Below are 16,383 nucleotides of genomic sequence, written 5' to 3' on the forward strand. Positions count from 1 at the left end.
AGCAGCTGGTCCCGGCTGTACCCAACGATCTTCTAGCTTAGGGAGACTTCGCTTCTCCCAGAAGGCACCTGGAATATGCAAATTAGCCTCCTGAAGCTTGAATCCCTGGTTTTTGGTAGTGCTGGTAGTGCTGGTAGTGCTCTGCACAGTTCATTGTTGCCCCATATCTGTGCCATATAGTGCTCTGCACCGTTCATTATTGTCCCATAGCTGTGCCATATAATGCTCTGCACAGTTCATTGTTGCCCCATAGTTGTGCCATATAGTGCTTGCACCGTTCATTATTGTCCCATAGCTGTGCCATATAGTGCTCTGCGCCGTTCATTGTTGCCCCATAGCTGCCATATAGTGCTCTGCGCCGTTCATTATTGCCCCATAGCTGCCATATAGTGCTCTGTGCCGTTCATTATTGCCCCATAGGTGCCATATAGTGCTCTGCGCCGTTCATTATTGCCTCATAGCTGTGCCATAGAAAGCTGTGCCATTGCTGCTGCAATAAAAAAAAATGGCATACTCACCTCGCTGCTTGCAGCTCCCAGCGTCCGGTCCCGGCGTCTCTCCGCACTGACTGATCAGGCAGAGGGTGCCGCGCACACTATATGCGTCATCGCGCCCTCTGACCTGAACAGTCAGAGCAAGAGGACGCGAAGACAGAGCGGCGCCGGGAAGATGGAGCGGCGCCCGGCGTGTGGAACGCGGACAGGTGAATATTACATACTTACCTGCTCCTGGCGTCCCGCTCCCTCTGCCTGTCACACGGTCTTCGGTGCCGCAGCCTCTTCCTCTGTCAGCGGTCACCGACACCGCTGATTAGAGAAATGAATATGCGGCTCCACCTCCCATAGGGAGGTGGAGCCGCATATTCATTTCTCTAATCAGCGGTCCCACATGACCGCTGAACAGGGGAAGAGCTGCAGCACCGAAGACCGTGTGAGGGGCAGAGGGAGCGTCAGGACCGCCGGGACTAGGTGAGTATGCCTCAGCGCCCTCTCCCCCTCACCCGCCGACCCTGCCGCCCACCGTGACTCGAGCATAAGCCGAGAGGGGCACTTTCAGCCCAAAATTTTGGGCTGAAAATCTCGGCTTATACTCGAGTATATACGGTAATACCAAATTAATAATTTTTTTAAATTATTTTAGTAATGTACTTTGTGAAATAAAAGTTGGTTTGTTTTGCAATTTTTTGTAACATTTATAATTTTCTTTCAAAGTATCAATGTCAGGAAAACAGTAGGTATTATTGATATCATACAACATTTTTATCACTTTACTTGCATTTTTGGGGGGAGTTTTGGTGACTGAAAAATGGTAATTACGGAGTTACATATATTTTTTTCTTTGTGTGGTTTATCATTTAGATCAATTTATTTTAATATTATTAGAGTATGTGCTATGCTACTGATTTGAAGTCATATACACAGCATGGACATACAGTTATGTCCACTTGGGGTTAATGTACTTGGGGTCATACTTGATTCCGAGCTTTCTTTCACCCCCCACATCCGATCACTGGCTCGCTCTTGTTATCTGCACCTCAAAAACATTTCTAGAATTTGACCTTTTCTTACTTTCGACTCTGCAAAAACTCTAACGGTTTCTCTCATTCATTCTCGTCTGGACAATTGTAATTCTCCACTAATCGGCCTCCCTCTTACCAAACTCTCCCCTCTCCAATCTGTCCTGAATGCTGCAGCCAGGATCATATTCCTCACCAACCGTTACACCGATGCCTCTACCTTGTGCCAGTCATTACACTGGTGACCCATCCACTCCAGAATCCAGTACAAGCTTATTACCCTCATCCACAAAGCACTCCATGGCTCAGCACCACCCTTCATCTCCTCCCTGGTCTCAGCCTACCACCCTACCCGTGCTCTCCATTCTGCTAATGACCTATTAGCATTCTAAATAATCAGAACCTCCCACTCCCGTCTTCAAGACTTTTCACGTGCTGCGCCATTTCTTTGGAATGCACTACCCAGGTTAATACGTTTAATCCCCAATCCCCACATTTAAGCGTGCCCTAAAAACGCATTTGTTCAGACTGACCTACCGCCTCAATGCATTAACCTAACTATCTTTGCGTGGCCCATTCAAAAAACATAAACCATAATCAGGTTCCTCGCATCATGTTCCTGTTGCAGAGTGCGTCTTCTTGCAGTCACCACTGTACTTAGGAGAGCTTCAATCAGCAAGATATCTTGAGTAAACAGTATTTACTTCATACTGGATAAACATGAGATACAATTCAGTGTCACACAGTCCGTGCACTGAAGACAACACATTCATGAAGAAAAGCAAAACCGAAAGTAAGAAAACAACCAACCACTGAGAGCTTCCCTCACCACATTACAGCAAGTATATAACTTTACACACTATCGCCATCTACTGTCTGGTTAGTATAAAGTCCTCCTTTCACTTATAATAAGTCCTAATCTGTTGCATATGCCAACACCCTTTCTCAACAGTAAGGACTTATTCAATCAAACCCAACTTTTTTATTAGTCTCTGATGTTTATCAGCATTCAACGCCTTCGTGAAAATGTCTGCTGTCATTTCTTCAGTAGGACAGTACTCTAAATTCAAGACTCCGTGTTCCTGATGATCTCTCAAGAAATGATATTTCACATCAATATGCTTGGTTCTTGGATTGACTCTTTCCATCTGAGCAAGAACAAGACATCCTTGATTGTCCTCTTTTAGTTTTGTTGGTGCCACAGACAGCTGTTTCGGGGTTTTTGCCCCTCATCAGTGTGGAGTAGGAATCTGACGAGGGGAAAAAAACCCGAAACAGCTGTCTGTGGATGGATACCATGCTTGGCATAGGTGGCTTTCCTTCATAGGATGCTGCCCTTCCCGTGGTTGTTCCTTCCCGGGGAAAGGCCTGGCTATTCACTGCTTGCGTCAAGAAACACGTGATGGTGTCTCCGCAGCTTCTTTACTTGCATCTGCATATTTCCCATAAGGGATGGGGGCAGTGTTCTGGAATCACTGCGTTGAGAAACACGTGATGGTGTCTCCGCGGTGTTGGATGTTTTGGTCTCCCCGAGGCCAATCATCTGTGCCTCTGTTGAAGATAGTGTTACAATTGACTGTTTCTTACTTGTCCAACTTATTGGTCCACCTGAGAGGAAAAAAATATGTCCACTGGTAGATCTTCTGTCAGTTGGATCTCCAGCCCAATCTGCATCAACATATCCTGTTAAAATGCAATCATTGCTTGTGGGTAATTTCAGCTTAACATTGCTAGTTCCTTTCAAATAACGCATTACTCTCTTCACGGTATTCCAATCAGCTTTATTTGGTTTTGATACCTTTCTACTCAGGATTCCTACTGCTGCTGCGATGTCTGGTCTTGTAACGGTTGCTAGATACAGTAGTTTTCCTATTGCTGTTCTGTATTCTTCATTATTTGGTAGCATATTTTGTTCACTGTTCATCTCTTTGAGATAATTAGTTTCCATTGGAGACTTTACTGTTTTTGCATCTTTTAATCCAAATTTTTCTGTTATGTCTTGAATCATGTGATTTTGATTCAGTAGGAAACTTCCATCTTCTTCTCTTTCTACTTGTATTCCTAGGTATTGTTTTACATTTCCCAAGTCTTTGATTTCGAAATGTTGCTTCAGGATTTTTAGAATGTTTTCGTTATCCCTTTCTTGTTCAAAACAAATCAAAATGTCGTCTACATATATGAGTATGTAAATCCATCTATTAATCAGCCTTTTTGTGTATAAGCATGGATCAGCTTTGCTTCTTTGAAATTTTTCATTTGTAAGTACTTCCGTGATTTTGTCATTCCACGCTTTAGCTGCTTGCTTTAAACCATATATGCTTTTCTGTAGTTTACAAACTTTGTTTGGATTTCTTTCATTTTTGAATCCTGTAGGTTGTTCCATATAAATGTCTTCTGTTAAATCTCCATTCAGAAAAGCTGTCTTTACATCCAGATGTCTCAGTTGCATGTGTTTCCTTGCTGCAACTGTAAGTAAAGTTCTTATTGTAGTGTGTTTGACAACTGGAGCAAATGTTTCATCATAGTCTTCTCCATATTTTTGAGAATACCCTTTAGCTACGAGTCTTGCTCGGTATCTTTCAGCTGTGCCATCTGTTTGGTATTTAACTTTAAAAATCCATTTACTACCTATGGTTTTTCTTCCTTCTGGTAAATCTGTTAGTGTCCATGTATTTGAATCTTGCATGGATTTAATTTCTGTTTCTGTTGCTTCTATCCATTTATTAGCTTCTTCTACTGGAAGTTTAGATATTTCTTCCCAAGAAGTAGGCTCATAGATTTTTCTTGTGCTTGTCTTGTATGAGAGACGTTCCGGTGGTTTTCCTTTGTTCTCTCTCATTGAACGTCTTGGTTCTGTGTCTGTTTGTAGTTGTGATTCTTCACTTTCAGTATTTTGTTCTTCATTAACTTCTACTTCTTTCTCATCAGAAATTTCTTCAGTTGTGTCATTATTGGTTTTCTCATTTTTTGTTTCAACTGAAATCATAATGTCTTCATTTAAATCTTCAATGAATGTCACAAGGTTACTCACCGTAACTCTGTCTGTTTTGGGATCTAGGATTCTGTGTCCTTTGCAATTTTCACTATATCCAACAAATATTCCTTCCATGGATCTGTTTTGAAGTTTGGAACGTTTTTCTGTTGGAATGAATATGAAAACTTTACATCCAAAAACTTTTAAATGATTGACACTTGGTTTCATACCTTGCCACAGTTCATATGGAGTTTTCATCAGTTTTCTACAAAAAAAGTCTGTTCTGTAGATAAGTAGCTGTCATTGCTGCCTCACCCCAATATTTCTCTGGTAGTTTGGAATCCGTCAGCATACATCTTATCATCTCTGTTAGAGTTCTGTTTTTCCTTTCTGCTACTCCATTTTGTTCAGGTGTGTATGGAACCGTTTTTTGGTGTTCTATCCCATTTTGTCTTAAGTAGTCTTCTATTCTGTGACCTGTAAATTCACCTCCATTATCACTTCTGATGACAATTGGCTTCCTTTGAAATTTGTTACTTGATCTTGTTACACAGTCTACAAGTTTATCAAAAACTTCACTTTTGTTTTTAATTAAGTGTGTGACTGTGTATCTTGAGTAATCGTCTATAAAAGTCAACATGTATCTATTGCCTCCTGATGTAGTCACTTTCATGGGTCCACATACGTCAGTATGCACCAAATCAAGTGGTCTTTCGCTTTTCATCTCACTTTCTTTTGGAATAGATATCCTTGTGGCTTTGGATTTTATACAACAATCACATCTTATGGTAATTGAGCAATCTGATATCTTTAAATCTTTTGTCAATTCTTTTCTCTGTAGTTTCCTTATACTGTCAGGGTGTCTATGTCCTAGACGTCTATGCCACATGTGAATACAGTTTTTGTGATCATGTGTACATACCTTCATCTGTTCCTTTGGTGTGTCAAAATGATATAATTGTTCATCTGCCTTGACTTTGGTTATCACCTTGTTTCCTGCAATAATTGCACACTCATTGTCTTTGAATTTCACTGTAAGTCCTTTTGCTGTTAAACGTTTCACAGATAATAATCCGCCTTCCAATTTTGGAACATACAACACATCTTGTACAAGTATCTTTGAATCTTGCCCGAACTTGTTTGAACAATTTAGCATACCTTATCCGATACCTTCTGCGGTTATTTTGCTTCCATCTGCGAGATAAATGGCTTCTTTCTTATCTAAATCAAGATCAGTAAAGAAATTCTTGTCACTTGTCATATGACTCGTTGCTCCTGAATCAATAAACCAACCAAGTGATGATTTCTTGTCTGTTACTTTAAATGTGCCATTCCAATTATTCTCACATGAATCGGAAATTGTGTTTTTTACTTTCTCTGTATGCTTTTTATGTTGTAATTTTTGTTGTTCTGCTTTCCATATGGTACAGTCTTTCTTTAAATGACCTTTTTTCTTACATCTGAAGCATTCTCTTGTCTCTTTATTATAGGGTTTTTGGAATTCTGTAGCTTTAAGAGCGTTTTCACTGTCCTTTTCAGTAGAAGAATCATTTCTTTGTTCTTTTCTTCTCTGATATTCATCTATTAGTCTTGTTTTCACAAAATCTAATGTAATGTCAGTTTCTGGTCTCGTCTCAAGGGCATTTATCAAGGCTGTATACGAATCTGGTAAACTGCACAACAATATAGCTGCTACATGACTTTCTTTAACATCTTCACCAATAGATCTTAGCTGTGATATCACTTCCATCATTGAGAATATGTGCTTCTGCATATCGTCATTAGCACTCACTCATACTGTACAGCTTTCTTAATAAAAATAACTTGTGATTCAAGCTAGGTCTTTCATACAGTTTTCTTAATGCTTCCCACATTCCCTTAGCTGTTTCTTCATTTCTTACATGTATTAATTGAGCATCATCCACTAATAAGCTAATGGTAGCTCTCGCTTGTATATCCTTCTTATCCCATGTCTGATTATCTTGATCTGGTCTTGCTGTAACAATTACTTCCCATAGATCATCCTTAGATAGCAACATCTCTACTTTGAATTTCCATAACTGATCATTTTCACTATTCAATTTAGCTACTGTAAATTTCAGTTCTGTGTTACTCATCATCTTTATATAGTCTTACTTGTTTAGAGAGTTGTACTGAAGACATTCTCCAGTATATCCTGTGAATTCTCTGCAATTATATCCAGCTCCTGGGATGCTGAATTCCTCTGTCACTCTGTATCTGGATTTAGTTCCTTCTGTTTACAGAGCTTATCTGTGTGCTCCGTTATCTTGGCTATAAACCAGGATCCTTCTGCCTGAGCTTGTAGTGCAGACCTGTAGTGTCTGGGGTGCCTGGGTTGCCTGGGGTTATCTGGGGTGCCAGGGGTTATCTGGGGTGCCTGGGATGTCTGGGGTTATCTGGGGTGTCTGGGCCCATAACCTGTTGCAGAGTGCGTCTTCTTGCAGTCACCACTGTACTTAGGAGAGCTTCAATCAGCAAGATATCTTGAGTAAACAGTATTTACTTCATACTGGATAAACATGAGATACAATTCAGTGTCACACAGTCCGTGCACTGAAGACAACACATTCATGAAGAAAAGCAAAACCGAAAGTAAGAAAACAACCAACCACTGAGAGCTTCCCTCCCCACATTACAGCAAGTATATAACTTTACACACTATCGCCATCTACTGTCTGGTTAGTATAAAGTCCTCCTTTCACTTATAATAAGTCCTAATCTGTTGCATATGCCAACAGTTCCCACATGCTTTATGCATTTAATAGCATTCTGTGTCTGTACTGTTACATACTTAGGCAGTTAACTGGTTCATGCAGCTTTACATGAACACCCGATTCTTACACTATGGCTGGTCCAAACAACTATAGCAATTGCTACCATCCGCCTTTCGTGTCTCCTCTTTTTCCTCATAGATTGAAAGCTTGCGAGCAGGGCCCTCACTCCTCTTGGTATCTGTTTTGATCTGTTTTTTTATGCTGTAATGTCTATTATCTGTGCAAGTCCCCTCTTTAATGTAACGTGCTGTGGAATATGTTGGCACTATATAAATATCATTATTATTATAGTAGATAAATTAAATTTGATCATCAATTTCAAGTAATTTGGTGAATCTTTATAAAATTGTAGATATACAGCAATAGTAATAAACTGTGATTTTCATTGTAAATTTCCAAAAATATTATGTTTTACTCAAATCTATAAACAGAAAACGCTTTCTAGTTCATAATATCTTGTAGATGCTGATTTTAGCAAAGTATGTGATATCATGCAGTAGCTGCCACCATACTCAGTAAATCTATTTCATGGTATTATGGGCTGCATGAAAGTACATAAATGTCACTTGCAGAACCAGTTTATTATGTCCTGCAGGGAAGTATTGCACTGACATCAATTATAACAAGAGATGAGCCAACATCTGAAAATCTGTTCCGCTGACAATTCATCCTTGCAGTCACTTGGACTGACGTAACATTTTTTCTTAATAACTAAAAAGAGGAACTCCTTGAATTTCTCCTCAAACAGCCCCAAGATACATTGTTCTATGTTTGTCTGCCACAGTAAAATTAGCTTATGACATTATAGCACTGAATAAGGATTTCCTGGTAAAATTAGGGGCAAATGCTGTTAACCCCTTTGTGATAGGGAATTTGTTTTTGCGCTTTTATTTTTCCCTCCCTTCCTTCCAAGAATCCTAACTATTTTTTTATTTTTCCATTACTATAGCACTATGAAGGTTTGTTTTTTTGCAGAATGATTTGTAGTTTTCAATGACACCTTTCTTTTTACTGTATCATATACTGAAAAATAGGAAGAAAATTTTAAATAGGGTGAAATTGTGAGCAACGTACTATTCCACCATGGATTTGCAGCAGTAGTGTAGCTACTGGGGGGGACAGAGGAGGTGGTCGCCCTGGGCCTCACATTATGAGGGGCTTATCTGGAGCTAGGCTGCTGTTAACTGTATCTGCACTTCTACTGTTAACTGACCACTGCACTACCCCCTCCCCATTTTTCTTTACCACCAGCTTTACTCTACGCCTGTGATATATTAAGATCCGATAAAAAATGTACGCAAGAACAAAGTATAAAAGATACAAATTTTATTGAAGAAAAAAACACAAAAAAACAATAACAAAAAAAAAAAAAATGTGATATATTCTGCATCTGTATCAATTCTAATTATCTGATAAAGAAGAGAACAGGTCTCTCCCCTCTGTTTTTACACCTGAATGAATTTGTTAGGAAATATATTGTGAGTAGTGTTGAGCGATACCTTCCGATATCCAGAAGTATCTGTATCGGATTGGATCGGTTGATATCCAAAAAATATCGGATATCGCCGATATCGATACCCGATACCAATGCAAGTCAATGGGACACAAATATTGGAACGTAAATAAGCCGTTTCTGTCCTTCTGCATCCTGTTCCGGAGGGTGGAAGAGTGTGGGCGGTGGGAGTGTCTGTGTGTGCGGGTGGGGTCTGTGCGGGACTGCCGGGGAGCTGTACATGCCTGCCGGGGCTCTATTCGGGCCTGCTGGGGCTGTATGTGGCGTGCCGGGTCTCTGTGCAGCGTGCAGGGTCTCTGTGCGGCGTGCCGGGTCTCTGTGCGGCGTGCTGGGTCTCTGTGCAGCGTGCAGGGTCTCTGTGTGGCGTGCGGGGTCTCTGTGCAGCGTGCGGGGTCTCTGTGTGGCGTACGGGGTTTCTGTGTGGCGTGCGGGGTCTCTGTGCAGGGTGTGGGGTCTCTGTGCAGCGTGCCGGGGCTCTGTGCGTTTGTGCAGGTATCGTCCAATGGGACTACAAGTCCCATCGGAAGATGCCTGCTACACTGACAGTGATTGACACATTAGCCAATGATGGGACAGTAGTAGTTCCATCATCCGGCTAATGTGTTGAATGAAAGAAAACAAAACAAAAAAAAAAACACATACATACTTGTTATTATGCGGTGGTCTAGGAGCAACATGGAACGAGCTCTGAAGGAAGTGTTAACTGTACTGACCGCAGTCCCTAAGCTCAACACAACACTAGTAGTAGCCGTGGAATGCTCCTAACTCTCCCTAGGCATCTTGTCACAGCCTAAGAGCTAACTACCCCTAAAGACAGAAGCAGGAAAATTATCTTGCCTCAGAGAAAATCCCCAAAGGATAGATTAGCCCCCCACAAATAATGACTGTGAGTGGAGAGGAAAAAGACATACACAGAATGAAACCAGGATGAGCATAGGAGGCCAGTCTAGCTTGATAGATAGGACAGGATGGAATACTGTGCGGTCAGTATAAAACACTACAAAAATCCACGCAGAGTTTACAAAAAAATCTCCACACCTGACTAAAGGTGTGGAGGGTAAATCTGCTTCCCAGAGCTTCCAGCAAGACAGAATAATTCATACTGATAACGCTGGACAAACATAGAAAGCACTGAACGGATAAGTCCACAATCTGTGAACAGAAAAGCGCAAGCAAAAACTTAGCTTTGCTGAACTGGTCAGGATAACAGGGAAATCCAAAGAGATGTGAATCCAACCAGGAACCATTTACAAGTGGCACTGGCTGAAGGAACAGCCAGGCCTAAATAGCCGAGCAGAAGAGACGATAAGTGGAGGCAGCTGATGACAGCTAACTCCAAGGAGCAGCCATACCACTTGAAACCACAAGAGGGAGCCCAAGAGCAGAACTCACAAAAGTGCCACTTACAACCACCGGAGGGAGCCCAAGAGCGGACTTCACAACAGTACCCCCCCTTGAGGAGGGGTCACTGAACCCTCACCAGAGCCCCCAGGCCGATCAGGACAAGCCAAATGAAAAGCACGAACCAAATCGGTGGCATGGACATCGGAGGCAACAACCCAAGAATTATCCTCCTGGCCATAACCCTTCCACTTGACAAGATAGTGAAGCCTCCGCCTCGAAAAACGAGAATCCAAAATCTTCTCAACCTCATATTCCAACTCTCCCTCAACCAACACCGGGGCAGGAGGGTCAACCGAGGGAACAACGGGCACCACATATCTCCGCAACAAAGATCTATGGAAAACATTATGAATGGCAAAAGAGGCTGGAAGAGCCAAACGAAAAGACACCCGATTAATAATTTCAGAAATTTTATAAGGACCAATAAATCGAGGCTTAAACTTAGGGGAAGAAACCTTCATAGGAACATGACGAGAAGACAACCAAACCAAATCCCCCACACGAAGCCGGGGACCAACACACCGACGGCGGTTAGCAAAACGTTGAGCCCTTTCCTGAGACAACGTCAAATTGTCCACCACATGAGTCCAAATCTGCTGCAGCCTGTCCACCACAGAATCAACACCAGGACAATCAGAAGGCTCAACCTGCCCAGAAGAAAAACGAGGATGAAAACCAAAATTACAAAAGAAAGGTGAAACCAAAGTAGCCGAACTAGCCTGATTATTAAGGGCAAACTCGGCCAACGGCAAGAAAGACACCCAATCATCCTGATCAGCAGACACAAAGCATCTCAAATAGGTCTCCAAGGTCTGATTAGTTCGCTCAGTTTGGCCATTAGTCTGAGGATGAAACGCCGAAGAAAAAGACAAATCAATGCCCATCCTAACACAAAAGGCCCGCCAAAATCTAGAGACAAACTGGGAACCTCTGTCAGAGACAATATTCTCTGGAATGCCATGCAAACGAACCACATGCTGAAAAAACAATGGAACCAGATCTGAGGAGGAAGGCAACTTAGGCAAAGGTACCAGATGGACCATTTTAGAGAACCAGTCACAAACAACCCAGATAACAGACATCTTCTGGGAAACAGGAAGATCCGAAATAAAATCCATGGAAATATGCGTCCAGGGCCTCTCAGGGACCGGCAAAGGCAAAAGCAACCCACTAGCATGGGAACAGCAAGGCTTGGCCCGGGCGCAAGTCCCACAGGACTGCACAAAAGCACACACATCGCGCGACAAGGAAGGCCACCAAAAGGACCTAGCAACCAAAACTCTGGTACCAAAAATCCCAGGATGACCAGCCAACACTGAACAATGAACCTCAGAAATAACCTTACTTGTCCATCGATCAGGAACAAACAGCTTCCCCACTGGACGGCGGTCAGGTTTATCAGCCTGAAATTCCTGAAGCACCCGCCGCAAATCAGGGGAGATAGCAGAAAGAAACACCCCCTCCTTAAGAATGCCAACCGGCTCAAGGACTCCAGGAGAATCAGGCGAAAAACTCCTAGAGAGGGCATCAGCCTTAACATTCTTAGGTCCCGGAAGATACGAGACCACAAAATCAAAACGGGAGAAAAACAGGGACCATCGAGCCTGTTTAGGATTCAGCCGCTTGGCCGACTTGAGGTAAATCAGATTCTTATGATCGGTCAGGACCACAACGCGGTGTTTAGCTCCCTCAAGCCAATGTCGCCACTCCTCAAACGCCCACTTCATAGCCAACAACTCCCGATTGCCGACATCATAATTGCATTCCGCAGGTGAAAACTTTCTGGAAAAAAAAGCACACGGTTTCATCAAAGAACCATCCGACTCCCTCTGAGACAAAACGGCCCCTGCCCCAATCTCAGAAGCGTCTACCTCAACCTGAAAAGGAAGAGAAACATCCGGCTGGCGCAACACAGGGGCAGAAGTAAATCGGCGTTTAAGCTCCTGAAAGGCCTCAACAGCCTCAGAGGACCAATTCGTCACATCAGCGCCTTTCTTCATCAAATCAGTAAGGGCCTTAACCACACTGGAAAAGTTGGCAATGAAACGGCGATAGAAATTAGCAAAGCCCAAAAATTTTTGAAGGCCCTTCACAGATGTGGGTTGGATCCAGTCATGAATAGCTTGGACCTGAACAGGATCCATTTCTATAGACGAGGGAGAAAAAATAAAACCCAAAAAAGAGACCTTCTGAACTCCGAATAGGCACTTAGACCCCTTCACAAACAAAGCATTATCATGAAGGATCTGGAACATCATCCTGACCTGCTTCACATGAGACTCCCAATCATCGGAAAAAATCAAAATATCATCCAAATATACGACCATGAATTTATCAAGATAGTTGCGGAAAATATCATGCATGAAAGACTGCAACACAGATGGAGCATTAGAGAGCCCAAATGGCATCACAAGATATTCAAAATGGCCTTCGGGCGTATTAAATGCAGTTTTCCATTCGTCACCCTGTTTAATACGAACAAGATTATATGCCCCTCGGAGGTCAATCTTAGTAAACCAACTAGCCCCCTTAATCTGAGCAAACAAATCAGTAAGCAAAGGTAAAGGGTATTGGAATTTGACCGTGATCTTATTAAGAAGATGATAATCAATACAGGGTCTCAAGGAGCCATCCTTCTTAGCAACAAAAAAGAAACCCGCTCCCAATGGTGACGAAGAGGGCCGAATATGCCCCTTCTCCAAAGACTCCTTAACATAACTCCGCATGGCGGCATGCTCTGGCACAGACAGATTGAAAAGTCGGCCCTTAGGGAACTTGCAACCAGGAATCAAGTTAATAGCACAATCACAGTCCCTGTGCAGAGGAAGGGAACTGGACTTGGGCTCATCAAATACATCCTGGAAATCCGACAAAAACTCAGGGACCTCAGAAGAGGGGGAAGAGGAAATTGACATCAAAGGAACGTCACTATGTACCCCTTGACAACCCCAACTAGTCACCGACATAATTTTCCAATCCAGCACGGGATTATGTTCCTGTAACCATGGAAAACCCAGTACAACAACATCATGCTGGTTATGCAACACCAGAAAATGGCAATCTTCCTGATGTGCTGGAGCCATGTACATAGTCATCTGTGTCCAGTACTGAAGTTTATCCTTGGCCAAGGGTGTAGCATCAATACCCCTCAAAGGAATAGGGCTCTGCAAAGGCTGCAAGGAAAAACCACAGCGCCTGGCGAATTCTAAGTCCATTAAGTTCAGGGCAGCGCGTGAATCCACAAATGCCATGACAGAAAAGGACGACATTGAGCAAATCAGGGTCACAGATAAGAGAAATTTAGGCTGTATAGTACTAATGGTAACAGACCTAGCGACTCTCTTAGTACGCTTAGGGCAATCAGAGATAACATGAGCAAAATCACCACAGTAAAAACACAGCCTATTCTGACGTCTGAATTCCTGCCGTTCTGTTCTAGTCAAAATCCTATCACATTGCATAGGTTCTGGACTCTGCTCAGAGGATACTGCCATATGGTGCACAGCTTTGCGCTCGCGCAGACGCCGATCGATCTGAATGGCTAGAGACATAGATTCGCTCAAACCGGCAGGCGTAGGAAAGCCCACCATAACATCTTTAAGGGCTTCAGAAAGACCTTTTCTGAAAATAGCAGCCAGGGCCTCTTCATTCCATTTAGTGAGCACAGACCATTTTCTAAATTTCTGGCAGTATAACTCTGCCGCTTCCTGGCCTTGACACAAGGCCAACAGGGTTTTTTCTGCATGATCCACAGAATTAGGTTCGTCATACAATAATCCGAGCGCTTGAAAAAATGCATCAACATTCAATAATGCCGGATCCCCCGTTTCAAGAGAAAAAGCCCAGTCTTGAGGGTCACCACGCAGCAAGGATATGATGGTTTTTACTTGCTGAATGGGATCACCAGAAGAACGAGGTTTCAAAGCAAAAAACAATCTGCAGTTATTTTTAAAGTTCAAAAACTTGGATCTGTCCCCAAAAAACAAATCAGGTGTAGGAATTCTAGGCTCTAAAGCCGGAGTCTGGACAACATAGTCCTGGATACTCTGTACTCTTGAAGCAAGTTGATCCACACGAGAAAACAAACCCTGAACATCCATGCCAAAGCATATATCCTGAACCACTCAGATATCAAGAGGAAAAAAAAGACAAACCAGAGCACAGAAAAAAATGGTTCAGAACTTTCTTTTCCTTCTTTTGAGATGCATTTAATTCATTTTTGGCCACTTGTACTGTTATGATGCGGTTGATCCCCAAAGGATAGATTAGCCCCCACAAATAATGACTGTGAGTGGAAAGGAAAAAGACATACACAGAATGAAACCAGGATGAGCACAGGAGGCCAGTCTAGCTTGATAGATAGGACAGGATGGAATACTGTGCGGTCAGTATAAAACATTACAAAAATCCACGCAGAGTTTACAAAAAAATCTCTACACCTGACTAAAGGTGTGGAGGGTAAATCTGCTTCCCAGAGCTTCCAGCAAGACAGAATAATTCATACTGATAACGATGGACAAACATAGAAACCACTGAATGGATAAGTCCACAATCTGTGAACAGAAAAGCGCAAGCAAAAACTTAGCTTTGCTGAACTGGTCAGGATAACAGGGAAATCCAAAGAGATGTGAATCCAACCAGGAACCATTTACAAGTGGCACTGGCTGAAGGAACAGCCAGGCCTAAATAGCCGAGCAGAAGAGACGATAAGTGGAGGCAGCTGATGACAGCTAACTCCAAGGAGCAGCCATACCACTTGAAACCACAAGAGGAAGCCCAAGAGCAGAACTCACAAAAGTGCCACTTACAACCACCGGAGGGAGCCCAAGAGCGGACTTCACAACACATACTCCATACATACTCCATAAAGTACATACATATATACATACAGTACACTAAACATAGAGTTCATACTCACCATTACTTATCACTTTGTTCCCCGAAGCCAGTGTCAACCTGTAAAAAAGATTAAAATAACAAACAACCAATATACTCCCTGTCCGCAGAAATCCACAAGTGTCCCACGACGATCTCCCATGGAGAACGGCAGCAACAGCTGTTGCGACCGCTCTCTAGGGGCTCCAGAAGCACAATGATGGGAGGAAGGTATCCTTCCGCACTGTATTCCTCCGCCGCTGTAAAAAAAAATAGTCCCTAGTCTCACTTATGGCATTGCTGGGTGAGAAATTTTCCCACGCAGCAATTGCCATAAAGTGACACTTTGAACTTTAGTGACCTCAGTGATGCACTGCAGGAGCCATTGTCTCCTGTCAGTGTGTCACTGAGGGTCCTATAGAGCAGTGACATCACCCGATGTCACTGTTCTATAGGGGAGATCGTCGTGGGACACTCGTTATTAATTGGACTACGGCAGACAGTTAGTATACGGTTTATTATTTTACGTTTTTTGCAGGCGCTGAAGTATGGTAAGTATGGTTAAATGAAGAATATTAAAATACTTTTTTCCTAATGTGTGCGTGTTTTATTAACCCTTTCTTACTATTGGATTAATAATGGATAGGCGTCATATTGACACCTCTCCGTTATTAACCCGGCTTAATGTCACCTTACAATAGCAAGGTGACATTAACACCTTATTACCCCATATCCCACCGCTACACGGGCGTGGGAAGAGAGGGGCTAAGTGCCGGAATTGGCGCATCTCACAGATGCACCATTTCTGGGGTGGCTGCGGACTGGTATTTGTAGCCGATGGGGGGCCAATATCCATGGCCCTTCTCTAGGCTATGAATATCAGCCCGCAGCTGTCTGCGTAGCCTTTCTGGCTATAAAATATAGGGGGCCCCACATCATTTTTCTTGGGGGGGTCCCCCTATTTTAATAGCCAGTAAAAGCTACGCATACAGCTGCGGGCTGATATTCATAGCAGGTTACAGATATTGGCCCCCGGCCGTCGGCTTTCCCCCTCTGGCGCAGAAAATTGCGTGGGAGCCCACGCCGTTTTTTTCCGATTTTTTTTAAATTAACCGCTCTTTAAGGCATCTTTCATACTTGCTTCAGTACGGGTCCGTCGCTATGCGTCGGGCCGACATACCGACACATGTGAAATTTGTGAATGACGTGGGCAGCGGATGTAGTTTTTTAACGCATCTGCTGCCCATTCTGAAGTCCGGGGAGGAGGGGCGGAGTTTCGGCCGCACATGCGCGGTAGAAAATGGCG

Source organism: Ranitomeya imitator, chromosome 1 (assembly GCF_032444005.1).
Source record: "Ranitomeya imitator isolate aRanImi1 chromosome 1, aRanImi1.pri, whole genome shotgun sequence".
Classification (NCBI taxonomy): Eukaryota; Metazoa; Chordata; class Amphibia; order Anura; family Dendrobatidae; genus Ranitomeya; species Ranitomeya imitator.